The sequence below is a fragment of the Delphinapterus leucas genome, chromosome 13 (genome assembly GCF_059928025.1).
Source record: "Delphinapterus leucas isolate spDelLeu-1000000601 "Yukka" chromosome 13, BTC_Dleu_Yukka2, whole genome shotgun sequence".
Lineage (NCBI taxonomy): Eukaryota > Metazoa > Chordata > Mammalia > Artiodactyla > Monodontidae > Delphinapterus > Delphinapterus leucas.
In genome coordinates, this window is record NC_143141.1 from 28032942 (window position 1) to 28047170 (window position 14229).

General features: G+C 34.8%; 1 long non-coding RNA gene across 1 annotated transcript in view; it reads left to right on the forward strand.

Moving 5' to 3' along the window:
* The window catches only part of LOC149747713 (uncharacterized), a 43961-nt gene continuing 29732 nt past the window's right edge, over window positions 1-14229 (forward strand). The window contains exon 1 of the long non-coding RNA XR_016395386.1: window positions 1-14229. This exon is cut by the window's right edge and continues 15267 nt beyond it. This is a non-coding gene — a long non-coding RNA (uncharacterized LOC149747713).

Below are 14229 nucleotides of genomic sequence, written 5' to 3' on the forward strand. Positions count from 1 at the left end.
TTGTGTGTGGTACATGGGCCTTTCACTGTTGTGGCCTCTCCCGTTGCAGAGCACAGGCTCCGGACGCACAGGCTCAGCGGGCATGGCTCATGGGCCTAGCCGCTCTGTGGCATGTGAGATCTTCCTGGACCGGGGCACAAACCTGTGTCCCCTGCATCGGCAGGTGGACTCTCAACCACTGCACCACCAGGGAAGCCCCAAGAGCTAATTTTTGATGCTTTAAAAACAAAAAAAAAGAAGAAATGCCTCAGTATGTCCAAATAGATCACCACATATATTCTCACTGTAATTTCTGGGACTTTGTAATTGTAAACATATATAAATATATAAATATAAATATATATAGCTTATTTTGGAATCTGTATTTTGGAAGAAGAGTCAGATGGAAATCCCTAGAGTTTACAGTCCATTTAAAAAAACAACAAACCAAAACAAACAACACACATACAACCCTCTACAAATGGATCATTCTTGGTGGAACTGCAGAGATCTGTCCACATTAAAACCTTGAAATACATGAAAATGATGATTGCTAACACAGTCTCATTAAATTATCCACTTCAATTGGCTCAATAGACAGATGGGAATTAGAGAATGACAGATAATCATCAGTTTAATTGGGTGATGAATCTGCTTACAGATGCTGTCCAGATGTAGTCTCCCTACTTGAGCAAATTAATAAAGCTACTTTTATCTTGTATTATATATCTATTGATGAGATTAGTTTTTTTCCCACCCTTGTGATAAGAATTAATAAGAGGAGGAAATGTTCTCAAAAGACAGTGACAAAAGTACATATTTCATTCTACTCTTAGGGAATGAATTACCCCTCTAGTTTTGTACCAAAATTGAGTCTCTAGGAAGGATAATTGCTCATCATCACAGATATTCTGTTCAACATGTTGATGACATCATCCCTCACAACCTGAAGGGCAAGTATCCGACCTTCTAAGAGAGCTATGATTAAGTCAATTGTCACAAAAGAGAGAGATGCTTTAGGGATAATTCAGTGGTCTGACACTTCTTTAAAGTTTCTTGTCCAACCAGTGGTGTAGACAGGGTAAAATATTACCTTATAATTGAAGGAAAAAGTTATACTCTATCCCTTCCAGCACTAAGAGGACTAAGTTTTAGTTGGACTGCCTTTGAGGAAAAATATATTCTATTTAGATATGCTATTTTTACCTATTTAGTAAGTAACTAAAGAAGTTTCCAGCTCTGAATGCATTCAGAAGGGTTTCCAGCTTTTCACACAGTGGTAGAAGCATTTGACTACGTGGACTATATGGACTAGTTGTGGAGACATGATTAATTCAGTGTCTAAGGCAAATTCTGTTGCAGCATGGGACCCATAGCAATCATACAACTGTGCTTTACTGTTTTTGGTCAATAAATCTTCTCATTTATTTTTAAATCTTATTTTTAAATCTTCTCATTTATATTAGGGCCAGTGGTTTTCCACTGGCCCTAATATAACATGAAGCCCAAGTGAACATGAAATCCAGGCTGCCTCTCCCAAACTTACTCTGACCCACCTAGCCGTTACATTAGGTAAATCTAATTAACAATGCCAATTAAAGTGTACAAAAGAGATTGGGCACAAGAATGTCCTGAAGCCATATGTATACTGTGTAAGCAGATTCTTCACCTTCCCACAGTGACTTTTCCTGCTGAAATATCCTATACGTGTGCTGCAATGGGGGTTATTTTTAACTAGTTGCCTGCTGAGGGTAAAAAACAATTGGAGTTTGGTAAACGGAGAGTTATTTAATTTATTCCCATCAGCCAGAGTGACCTGCTACAAATTTATATCCCGGCTCATTAGAATCTCTGAAGCACCACAAAGCTGTCAAATACAAAGATTTATCTTTAAACAGTACATCTCTACTCTGCTTAGAGTGTGAGCTCCTGTATATAAAGAACAAATGAATTCATAGGAAGGTGGAGTTTGGGGACATCTCAGAATAAGTTAAGGGTTTGCCCCTTAGGACTTCTATAGTGAAGATACCTTGAATAGAAAGGTTAGCAAAATGACTTACTGCCTGAATGTTAGTAAGCTTTTATCCCAGTTCTAGATAGTCTTGTCCAATGAGCTCATGATCAAATTGTCATGATGGTAAAAATGAAAACTGAATAATATGCATGGGTTAAGTACATTTAACTTGTACTTAATTTTACTGCTAAATGTTTCATTTGCTGGCAGAAGGACAATTCATTGGTTTCTATACTTAATCATACCTTGGAAATGCCAGCCATTTACCTACCAGCAAATCGACAGTACCAAACTCCTCCCATCGTGAAATGGAGTATTATTTACTCTTACTGAAAGAGACACTTACTCTAAACTAAGGTGTGATTTCCATCTGTGCATTAATCTACCATCTGTGAGCATACTAAATATCACTAATACAAAATATATTTTCCTATATAACGTTTCCCTGACCAAAGATATGTAAAGCGTCCAATTAAAAAATTCCATTAATTAGTATCTTGGAGACAGTATTTCGTGAAGTTGAGATATACAAATGTATGCTATGCTCTGACCCAACACACAAGATTTCTTTTCTTCCATTATCAGAATATTTAGGTATGGAACAAAGAAACATAAATAGGGGGGAAATCTCTTAAGATTACATCTAATGACCCACTTACAAAAAGTGCTTTCGTTTTCAGATACTCTGGGCTCTGATAGTTACAATATTTTATGTTTTAATAAATGCTTAATATTTTATTAAATAAATGCAAGCATTCAAGGAGACAAATATTGCCAAGAGTCTAAGAACAGAGATGTGTGAAAATGTTTGCCCAGTTTAAAAATTTTAAAGTAGTTCAATATTGATAGATAATTTATAACCATTCAAAATATATATTGAATACATACTGAATGATAAACATTATTAGATGCTTAAAAATGACTACTGAACAAAAAAATTCGAAGATCCACATCTGTTAGAATAATAAAATTGTTTTATACCAGAGTTTTGGGGTGGTTTATTATGTAGCATTAGATAATGAAGGTTTTTTTTTAAAGTTAATGAAAAGCCATCATTTTTCAAGACACATATTTTGTGTATAGGATAATAGTCAAATTGAATATGGCTGTGGTAGAAATCACTACTCTTGCATCTTTCAAGTCCTTGAAGGCAGCATTACTCTTTGGAGTCCCTCTATATTTGCCTTTAACTTACTACTTGTGTAGATAAAGGCATTTGGCCTTCCCTACAGTATAAATCATCATTCCATGGATCATAAAAACCAATGAGAAATTGCTGCCAGTTGTTTAGTATGTCTGTTGAAACAATACATTCTGGAACTGGGGAAATAACCACAGAGAGGTTTGAGGAAGACCTGAGCCAACTGTAAAATGAACCCCAGTTGAAACTCTATTGATTACCAGATATTCGTAAAGCTATTCTCTGACTGGTTGAATACAATGACAGTTTTGGTCTCCAGATAGTAGTTTCAGTTTAAAGCCAGCATTTCATAAACTCTGTTTATTTCCCCTTCGCTAATGTACAATTACCCTTGTAAATTGTCCTCAGGTGCCTCTTTTGTTACTGTGGTAAGAACATGGGGTATGAAATCTATCCTATTAAAAAAAAATTTAAGTGTATGATACAGTATTGTTAACTATAGGCACAATGTTGCACAGCAGATCTCTAAAACATTCACCTTGCATAGGAATTTTATATGTGTTGAATAGCAACTCTGTATTTTTACTTCCCTTAGCCCCTAACAACAACCATTCTACACTGTTTCTATTATTTTGATTACTTTAGATACCTCGTATAAATGAATTATGCAGTACTTTTCCTTCTGTGACTGGCTAATTTCTCTTAGCATAATGTCCTCAGGGTTCATCTGTGTTGCTATCTATGGCTGGATTTTCTTTTAAGGTCTACTAAAGGGAAAATTACAGGGTAACACATGGTTAAGTAGCAGGATACTTCTGTAAGAGGATATAACTTCACCTTTATTTAAAGTTCTTTGACTCTGTTAGCTGGCTCAAGTCTTGGAATTAAGTACTATAATTGTAACCAGTATGGTGATTCTAGTCAATTCTGTTGAACAGATATGGATATTTCCTGCATATGCAAAACAAATATAACTTCTGTAGGCTGCCCATCTGTTTCCATTGTTGGGATCTTGGTCAACCAGCCACATCAAAAATCTCTGTGACCCAAACAATTCTAATTCTTTGACTCTGCTGCCCATTATGGTAACCATGCCATTTGGCCACAGCCGCCACAGATTCTGTCATCTCCATTCATTTCAGTGAGCTCAGTTTCATGGCATCACTTCCACTGGCATTCTCTGCCTGCAGATAGTAGCCCCGTGTTGTTTGAAAATGCTGAGAAATCTCAATCACAGTCTTTATAAAGAACTTTTTTCCTTCTAGAGAAAATGGGTAGAGAATGATTAAACAAGTTTTGTATGATAGATCCACTTTAAATTTCTGATTTCTCTCACTCCCTCTTTTTCTCTTGACATCTTTTTCTACAGAATAACAAGGAAGTTCAGGAGTTTCAACTATATTTTGTTAAATCACCTTTGGGTTTATGATTACATCAGCCAACCAAGAAAAACGCTAATCATTCCCAGGCACTTGAGTCAACACATGGAAACCAGAATTTCTCCTTGTTCTGCATAAATCAGCACATTTCAAGCTGATCCAACACTACATTCCTTAGATCCTGATGCAACTCCTTTAAGACCTGTTCCTATATTTTTTCCACAGGCTTAGTATTAAAAACATACTCAGAAAAAGGTAAAATTTGAAATAAATTGTTAATTATAATTTTATGAATTTGGATGATATAAGCAAATGATAAGCAAATCCCAGGGAAGTAGAAAATCGAAAATAATTATATGACTAAAAATTAAAGAATTTGAAAAGAAGAATTAATAGAAAAAACAATCAAAAACATTAGAAATTCTTTAAAAATACCAATAAATTTGAAATAGGAATTAAAAATTAAACTAATAAGGATTGTCAAAATACCAAACTCAGGAATGCAGGTTTTATTCCTCCAGATTCTACTGATACTAAAAAGATAAAAAAAAAAAATAAACATGTGTAAGTAAATCAATTTAAAAATTAAATAAAATTACAAATCCAGAAAAAAAGAGAACTTAAAACCAACAAAATAATAAATTTAACACACACATGTGCATGTGTGCACACCCACACACATGTATATAATTCCAGACCAAAATTATTTAAATGATTTAAGGGTGAATTGTGTCAAATATTTAATAAGTAAATAACACAAAACAATGAAATATGGAAAATGAAGCATTTTCCAACAAATTTTATGAAAACCCAATAACTTTGCTAAAACTAAACAAATAAAATAAACAAAAGACAAACCTGAAAAAGGTAGATCATTTTGGTTAATAGCTCAATTTCTGTCATGAACATGATATAAAAATCCTCAGCAAAATATTAACATATCAAACTTATTGATACATAGGACACTATGCCATGGCAACTCTAGTTTCCAAGAACTTAAGGAACCTAAAAGAACCTCAGGAACCTAAATAAGACATTAGGAATAGCTAAGTAAATGGAATATATGAAGTTCATAAAGCTGAAGCTTTTAAATGGAAACAACTTTAATCTTCTTCAAACATGAATAATTAGTTTAGTCCCAGTAAAAGTCTTAGCAGATGTGTGTAAATTCACAATCCAAATTACATATCAAATTGCGAGCATCCCATGATAACCTAAACATGTTTGAAAGAACAAATTTGAGGACTTAGGGTGGCTTTTTGAAAATTGTTAATATCTATTTAAGATAGTGTGGTTATTGTCACAGGAATAGCTAATTAGATCAAAGACACCAAATATAGAGATCAGTACACATAAGGTTGCACTACAATACATTGTGAAAGGGATGGTGCTGATACATTCGATTTCCATATGGAAACAGTGAATGGTGTATCAAAGATTCTAGAAAGCAATAGTATAGCTTCCTCAAGTTCAGATGGGCAAGTATTTCTTTAAAAGGACTCAAATTTCTTGCTGTAAAAAAAGATAAATGAATTCCATTAAAAAATTTTAAGAATTTTGGTGCATCAAAAGGCATACAGAAAAAAATAATAAAAAGGGCAAAGAATAAAAGTGGAAGAAATATATATGTAATGTTTTATATATATGTATAAATGTATGTTATATATGTGTGCATATGTACACACACACATTGGGAAAAAATGGTTATTATTACTTTAATTTTTCTTCTCATCCCCACACTGTCCTCTGTTGCTTGGTCTGCAATCACACATATGTTGGACAAATGGAAATTTCCTCATGGATTACAGAGGCTCTGGTACTTTTTAAAAAATACTTCTATTTTATTATCTTGCTATGCCTTTACATTTACTGATACACTTTTGGGAAATTTTCTGCCTCTTGTCATATTTTGGTAGGATACTGGTCATGGTATTTTCTTGTTGAGTGACTGGATTTTGTTTTCTTTCTTAAAGAGTGCTGTAGTTTGTTTTGTCTGGCTGTTAAATTATTTGCAAGTCAATATGATACTAGCTGTTGTAGAGAATATAAACTATAACATTTTCTCCAGGGATAGTTCAGCCCTATTACTAAGACATGAGTCTTCTGGTGTCTCCACTAAAGGGCCCAGGTGGTCACCAAAAACTATTCATTTGGCCTGTAAATACCTCCAATAGCTACTTGCCCTGCGTGATTAGTGAAAATAGTTTTAAGTTTACAATTTTTCACTTTTTCTTTTCCTGGGCTTTTAGAATTATTCTCCACACTTGCATAATTTCATATTCAGCAAATATCAATTGGGACACTAAGCATATTTCTGGATTTATTTTTCTTCGTAGTTCCCTTTTTCTAGAACCTAACTTTGTAAGTTTCAGCCATCTCAGCCTCTCCAGATTTCTAGTCTCTACCTCCTCATCTCAGTAAGGCTTTGGACTCTGCTTGGTTTCCCATACCTGATCTTAGAATAAAAAAAAAAAATGTAATAGGCAGAAAATCTGAGTTAATATCAAAGATAACATTTGTTTTCTTTGTGTCTGTAATCAAAATCATACTTTAGTGTCTAGTGTCTGAAACATTCGTTTGTCTCTTGTCAAGCTTTTTTTGTTTGTTTTTACTATAGTTATTTTTAGGGCATAAGTATGTCTTGTTCTTGTTACTTAATCATGATGTAATTGGATAAATTACCTTAAATGTAGACAAATAAAATGAGAATTAAAAGTATGGTTTCACAGTATTTTATATTTTATAAATACAAGTGCAATGCAGTCATTATTCTCAACATAAATGTTATTAATTCTCCTAAAAGTTAGCATGACAGAATTTTGGCAATTGGCATGTCACCTAAGTAAATAAGTAATACCTGAGGCATATTAATTTTTTATGGTTTTTATTGTAACTAATGACAAACCTGTGAGTAACTTGGTGGAAAAAAAATTTTTTTAATGAAATATCACTGTTTTATGTGATCTTCATGTGAAGAGAAACTATATCATTTCCCATCACGTATTATATTTTAATAAAGTCAAGAAAAATAAGCATAACATTGGTTAAAAAGTAATCATTCTTTTCAAAAATCTTCATGTTAATTCATAGATTTTACACTGCAGTCAAACAGAAACATATATATATATACATAAATATATGTATGTATAGTTGAAATGTCAGAATAACCCAGAACAGTACACAGTAGGCAAACTACATTATTCTTTATTGTTAAAATATTGGTTTCCTACTTAATAACATATTTAAGGTTCTTACTTAATCCCTCAAATAATTTTAAGTGAGTGTATTTATTTGTTCTGATGGTTTTATAAATATGATAATTTAAGCCAATACATTTCTTCTTTTTGCATTAAAATGTCATTTATTTGTTAAATTTGTCTAACACGCTGGTAAAAGTAAGAAATCATTTTGTGTAGCATGCTGGTAAAAGTAAGAAAAGCTCAGTTTGAAAGAATTATGTTATTTCACATTAATGTTTTTAAGAAGCTAAGCCTTGCAACTATACTACTCGTGGCAGATTGATTCATCTTTCTTTAAAGAGCATAATTAGATATTACAAGCACTCCTTTTTTGTTTTTCCTTTTTTTAAACGTTTTTATTGGAGTATAATTGCTTTACAATGGTGTGTTAGTTTCTGCTTTATAACAAAGTGAATCAGTTATACATATACGTATATCCCCATATCTCTTCCCTCTTCTGTCTCCCTCCCTCCCACCCTCCCTATCCCACCCTTCTAGCTGGTCACAAAGCACCGAGCGGATCTCCCTGTGCTATGTGACTGCTTCCCACTAGCTATCTATTTTACATTTGGTAGTGTATATGTCCATATATACGCTACCACTCTCTCACTTTGTCCCAGCTTACCCTTCCTCCTCCCCCTGTCCTCAAGTCCATTCTCTAGTAGGTCTGCGTCTTTATTCCCGTCTTGCCCCTAGGTTCTTCATGACGTTTTATATATATGTGTTACATACGGTATTTGTTTTTCTCTTTCTGACTTACTTCACTCTATATGACAGACTCTAGGTCCATCCACCTCACTACAAATAACTCAATTTCGTTTTTTTATGGCTGAGTAATATTCCATTGTATATATGTGCCACATCTTCTTTATCCATTCATCTGCTGATGGACACTTAGGTTGCTTCCATGACCTGGCTATTGTAAATAGAGCTGTGATGAACATTGTGGTACATGACTCTTTTTGAATTATGGTTTTCTCAGGGTATAGGCACAGTAGTGGGATTGCTGGGTCGTATGGTAGTTCTATTTGTAGTCTTGTTTTTTTTTTCTTGTTTTTTTTTTTTTTTTTGCGGTACGCGGGCCTCTCACTGTTGTGGCCTCTCCTGTTGCGGAGCACAGGCTCCGGACGCGCAGGCTCAGCAGCCATGGCTCATGGGCCTAGCCGCTCCACAGCATGTGGGATCTTCCCAGACCAGGGCACGAACCCGTGTCCCCTGCATTGGCAGGCAGACTCTCAACCACTGTGCCACCAGGGAAGCCCTATTTGTAGTTTTTTAAGGAACCTCCATACTGTTCTCCATAGTGGCTGTATCAATTTACATTCCCACCAACAGTGTATGAGGGTTCCCTTTTCTCCACACCCTCTCCAGCATTTATTGTTTGTAGATTTTTTGATGTTGGCCATTCTGACCAGTGTGAGATGATATCGCATTGTAGTTTTGACTTGCATTTCTCTAATGATTAATGATGTTGAGCATTCTTGCATGTGTTTGTTGGCAATCTGTATATCTTCTTTGGAGAAATGTCTATTTAGGTCTTCTGCCCATTTTTGGATTGGGTTGTTTGTTTTCTTGATATTGAGCTGCATGGGCTGCTTGTAAATTTTGGAGATTAATCCTTTGTCAGTTCCTTCATTTGCAAATATTTTCTCCCATTCTGAGGGTTGTCTTTTGGTCTTGTTTATCGTTTCCTTTGCTGTGCAAAAGCTTTTAAGTTTCATTAGGTCTCATTTGTTTATTTTTGTTTTTATTTCCATTTCTCTAGGAGGTGGATCAAAAATGATCTTGCTGTGATTTATGTCATAGAGTGTTCTGCCTATGTTTTCCTCTAAGAGTTTGATAGCGTCTGGCCTTACATTTAGGTCTTTAATCCATTTTGAGTTTATTTTTGTGTATGGTGTTAGGGAGTGTTTTGATTTCATTCTTTTACATGTAGCTGTCCAGTTTTCCCAGCACCACTTATTGAAGAGGCTGTCTTTTCTCCATTGTATATTTTTGCCTCCTTTATCAAAGATAAGGTGACCATATGTGCGTGGGTTTATCTCTGGGCTTTCTGTCCTGTTCCATTGATCTATATTTGTTTTTGCAAGCACTCCTTTTAAGAAAAGAAGGATAAGTTAGCTTATGTCTCATATATATCACATACCTAACAGTGATTTATTATTCTAAATGTATTTGAGTACTGAAATTTAGAAAATCCTAACATGATGTAGGTTTATGGTAAATTTTACGCTATTGGCACCCAGGTGTGGGTAAAATCTTTGAGGAGAAATAGCCAGAGGACATAGAAGTATAACTCCTCAGGATGTCAAAGAGAGGAATGGTCAGTTGGAAACAAACAAAAATTTATTTTACCAGTGGTGTATCTTTGTTATACATTGAGTTGATTTCAAAACTGGAGAATTCTAATTATTGAATGGAAACTTAAAAGAGTAACAGGACTATATATAAAAAATCTTACTTAGCTCTGAAGTAACTCAAAATTAATCAAAATTATTAAAAATTATGAGAAGTATATATTTCAATAAATGTAATTGGGTATTGCTTTCAAATTTTAAAGAATAAATATGAATCAAAATACTATTTGAACAAAATAAGAAAATAACAGGTGCCTATAAAATAAAAACACAGGGTACAAATACTAGACTATATTAAATATTATAAATTTTTCATTCTGTGTAAAGTATTAATTGGCTATATTTTAGCCATTTAAAGAGTAGAAAAATGCTATAAAAGTTTAATATAAATATTTAGAATAAGCAGTAATACAAATCAAAAAAAGCTAAGAATGAGCATTAATGCTTTTATATTCTACCAAGGTAACAAATTGTTCTATTAGATGTTTGGGTTACTCTGAATTCTGACATAATAGGAAATGCCAGACAAGTGTGTAAGTGTATGGGCACGTGCACACATACACACACACAGACCTACACACAGATTCATGCACAGGGACCTAAGTACAATATATTTCTTTGTAAAATCTTAGTGGGCATTTTTCAAGTCATTTTTTCATACCTAAATGCAAAGCCCTCTCATATGTAGCATAAACACATGGCACAAGAAAACAATTCAACAATTGGCATTCCAAATTTCTCAATAATTTAGTTAAATATTTATTCATAATGGAGTTCAATGTTATACTATTTAAATATTATGATTAATTCAATATCACATTATATTAATTCAAAAGATCATATGTGTTTACATTTAGCCTTGCTATTGGTCATCTATCTCCATCTCTAGCTGAAAGACAACATATTACTATGTTTATGTTTTAATGGATATTTTTGTGATTTTATTCATGATTTCAAATCCAATGTCTCAGTTTTTTTTTAATAAATTAATCATTTGTTTTTTGTTTTTTTGGCAGTACACGGGCCTCTCACTGTTGTGGCCTCTCCCGTTGCGGAGCACAGGCTCCAGATGCGCAGGCTCAGTGGCCATGGCTCACGGGCCCAGCCACTCTGCGGCATGTGGGATCTTCCCAGACCGGGGCACGAACCCGTGTCCCCCACATCAGCAGGCAGACTCTCAACCACTGCGCCACCAGAGAAGTCCTAATCATTTGTTTTTATATGTAGTCTGGAACTTTTCCACAAGTAAATCATGTATATTAGAATATTTCTGTCCCCATTGGCATAAAGTAAAGGGAATGCTTTATGATATTTGGCTACCCTTTTCAGTGTTTCACAGAGGTATTAGAATCTATGATATCTTCTCTGTGTCTTGCATCCTTACAAATTTTAGGTGGATTCTGTCTGTCTGGATAACTATATAATAGTGATGGTGATGACAGCAGTTATGAATGCCAATCCTCTTAACAAACATAATTTACTTTTTCTCAATTTATTCATACTTTGCTTTCAAATTTATCCAATATGCATATAGGAAAGATAATAGCACATGGACAAATTAATATGAGCACAGTGCATTCCAGGTGGCTTACTCTGGGAGGAAAGAATTGTGACCAGAAATGAGTTTTCTCAAATCTGTACAAAAAGAGCATTTCAGAACAATACAATTTAATGTAATGTAATGGATATATATGGTTATAGAATTTTAAAATTAGTATTCGTATTAAAAAAGATTGATTAAATAATGCAAGAAGGGCTTCCCTAGTGGTGCAGTGGTTGAGAGTCCGCCTGCCGATGCAGGGAATGCGGGTTCGTGCCCCGGTCCAGGAGGGTCCCGCCTGCTGCAGAGCGGCTGGGCCCATGGGCCGTGGCCGCTGGGCCTTTGCATATGGAGCCTGTGCTCCACAGCGGGAGAGGCCGCAGCAATTAGAGACCCAAGTACCGAAAAAATAAAAAATAAAAAAATATAATACAAGAAAAGGACTCAATGAGTTAATTACTGACATTAAAAATAAATGTATATATGCAAGTCTTACTATACAAGGCATAAAAGAAAATACACTATAAAATTCTGATTATAAATATTCAGATATAAATCTAAATTCTATTTTCCCCAAAGGCTTGTGGTTTTGATGGCATTATTTTGGATAGCACATTAATTTTAATCAACATGTATGTCAGGTTTTAGCAAAGCTGGATGTAATTGTTATGAATTTGCTGAAATGAAGTGATAAATGAAAGAAATAGAGGAAGAGAGGATGAAGCAGAATGGAAGACAGGAGAGAGGAATGGAGAGAAATGTAGAAAGAAAGTTCCAGGCACTGTGGTAGGGAACTTAGCATGTATTAGTTTATAGAGACAGAGGGACAAATAACTTAAGTATTGATGGATATATATTAGATAGGTAGAGAGTAATGTGGAGGGTGTTAGTGGTGGGATGAGCATCATGATCAATATTTGGGAGTTGAAATGAGTACTGTAGAAAGATCAGCTCTCTAATCAGTGCACCTTTACTCCCAGAGCATGGGATTTTTCTAAGAGCAGTTGTTAAGCTTTGAGAATATTGTTGATTTAGTTCTGTCTTCCTGTTGAATATCAGCTTTCCGAAGGAGTAACACATTTATCTGAATTTCTATCTTCAGTGTGTAACATTTCAATGTCTTGTAAAATCAGTGTCTGATGTATAGAATATCAATAGATTGATAGTGGCCAAATTAATGGGAGAGTCAACATAGGAAAGCAATGTTGAATAATTTTGAAATGCAAACTGACTTCTAGTTTTGGAAGCCTTTAATGTAACATTAAATGTTTAGCTCCATTAATCTATAACGATTGACCAGCTGACATATATTGAGACTCTGATGTGCCAAGCAGCTAGCTACTAGACAAAGTTAAAAGAGAAAACAAGATTCCTCCTAGAGTAGTGGGAAAAAAACATACAAATAGAAAAGTTCAATAAATTCCCATATGGGCTATGAATCATTTATGTAGTTGCCATATTAGGACACTCTTATGGGTTGAATTATGTTTCCCTAAAATTCATATGTTGAAGTCCTAAACTCCAGTATCTCAGAATGTGACTTGATCTGGAGATAGGATCTTTATAGACTTAATAAAATTAAAATGAGGTCATTAGGATGGGCCCTAATCCAATATAGAAGGGAAAAGTTGGACATACACACACAGAGGGAAGATAATGTGAAGAGACATAGGAAGAAGACAGCCATCTACAGGTCAAGGAGAAAGCTCTAGAACAGAAACTTCCCTCACAGCTCTCAGAAAGAACTAACCCTGCCGACACTTTGGTTTTGAAATTTTGGTCTTCAGAATGGTGAGAAAATAAATTTCTGTTGTTTAAGGCCATACAGTCTGTAATACTTTGTAACAACAGCCCTAGACAATTAGTACAGGCACTCTGACAGATATTGTGTATTGGTTCCAAGTTCTGTTCCCATCCTCCTTAGCTCTCCACAGTTTCACAGGGGACCTAAAAACCACACTGCCTAGACTCCCTCAACAGCTGTTTTCTACTCAGTTGCTGTTATTGGGATTCCCTGATAGGAAATAAGGGAATATAAAAGAGAAAGTGTCATTTCTCACTCTGACTGCAGTAGAAGAATCAGCAGATTTGGGTACCTCCAGGAAACTGTGGGCTGCAACACCATTGGCAGTACAACAGGGGAGGCTCCAGATGAAAAGGTAGACTAGTGGGCTCCAGCTAGGATGGTAGCATCTTCCACATTTCTATGAAATCTTCATTTTTCCTTTTTGCAATTTTAGGCCATCTAAAATAATTTGTGACTAAATGTTTATGTGCTTGAAACATCCAGAAGATGTTTTAGTTCTCCTGTCTGTACACTGACTGATACAGAATAGGCTACAGAAATGAGTAGAAGAGAGAGAAATTCAGATGAAGAAACACCTTCAATGGGGAAATAGGATTACAGGCTAGAAGGTGTGAAAGTTTCCAACTGGTTGTGGTAACAGTACATAATATAATAAAATTACAATAGCCTACTTTGTTGAATAGAATGTGTTTGGAGGTGAGGATGGTAATATAGGGGTAGGCCAAATCAAAAAGGGCAGCACAGATAGATTAAGGAGGTTTGATTTCTCCATA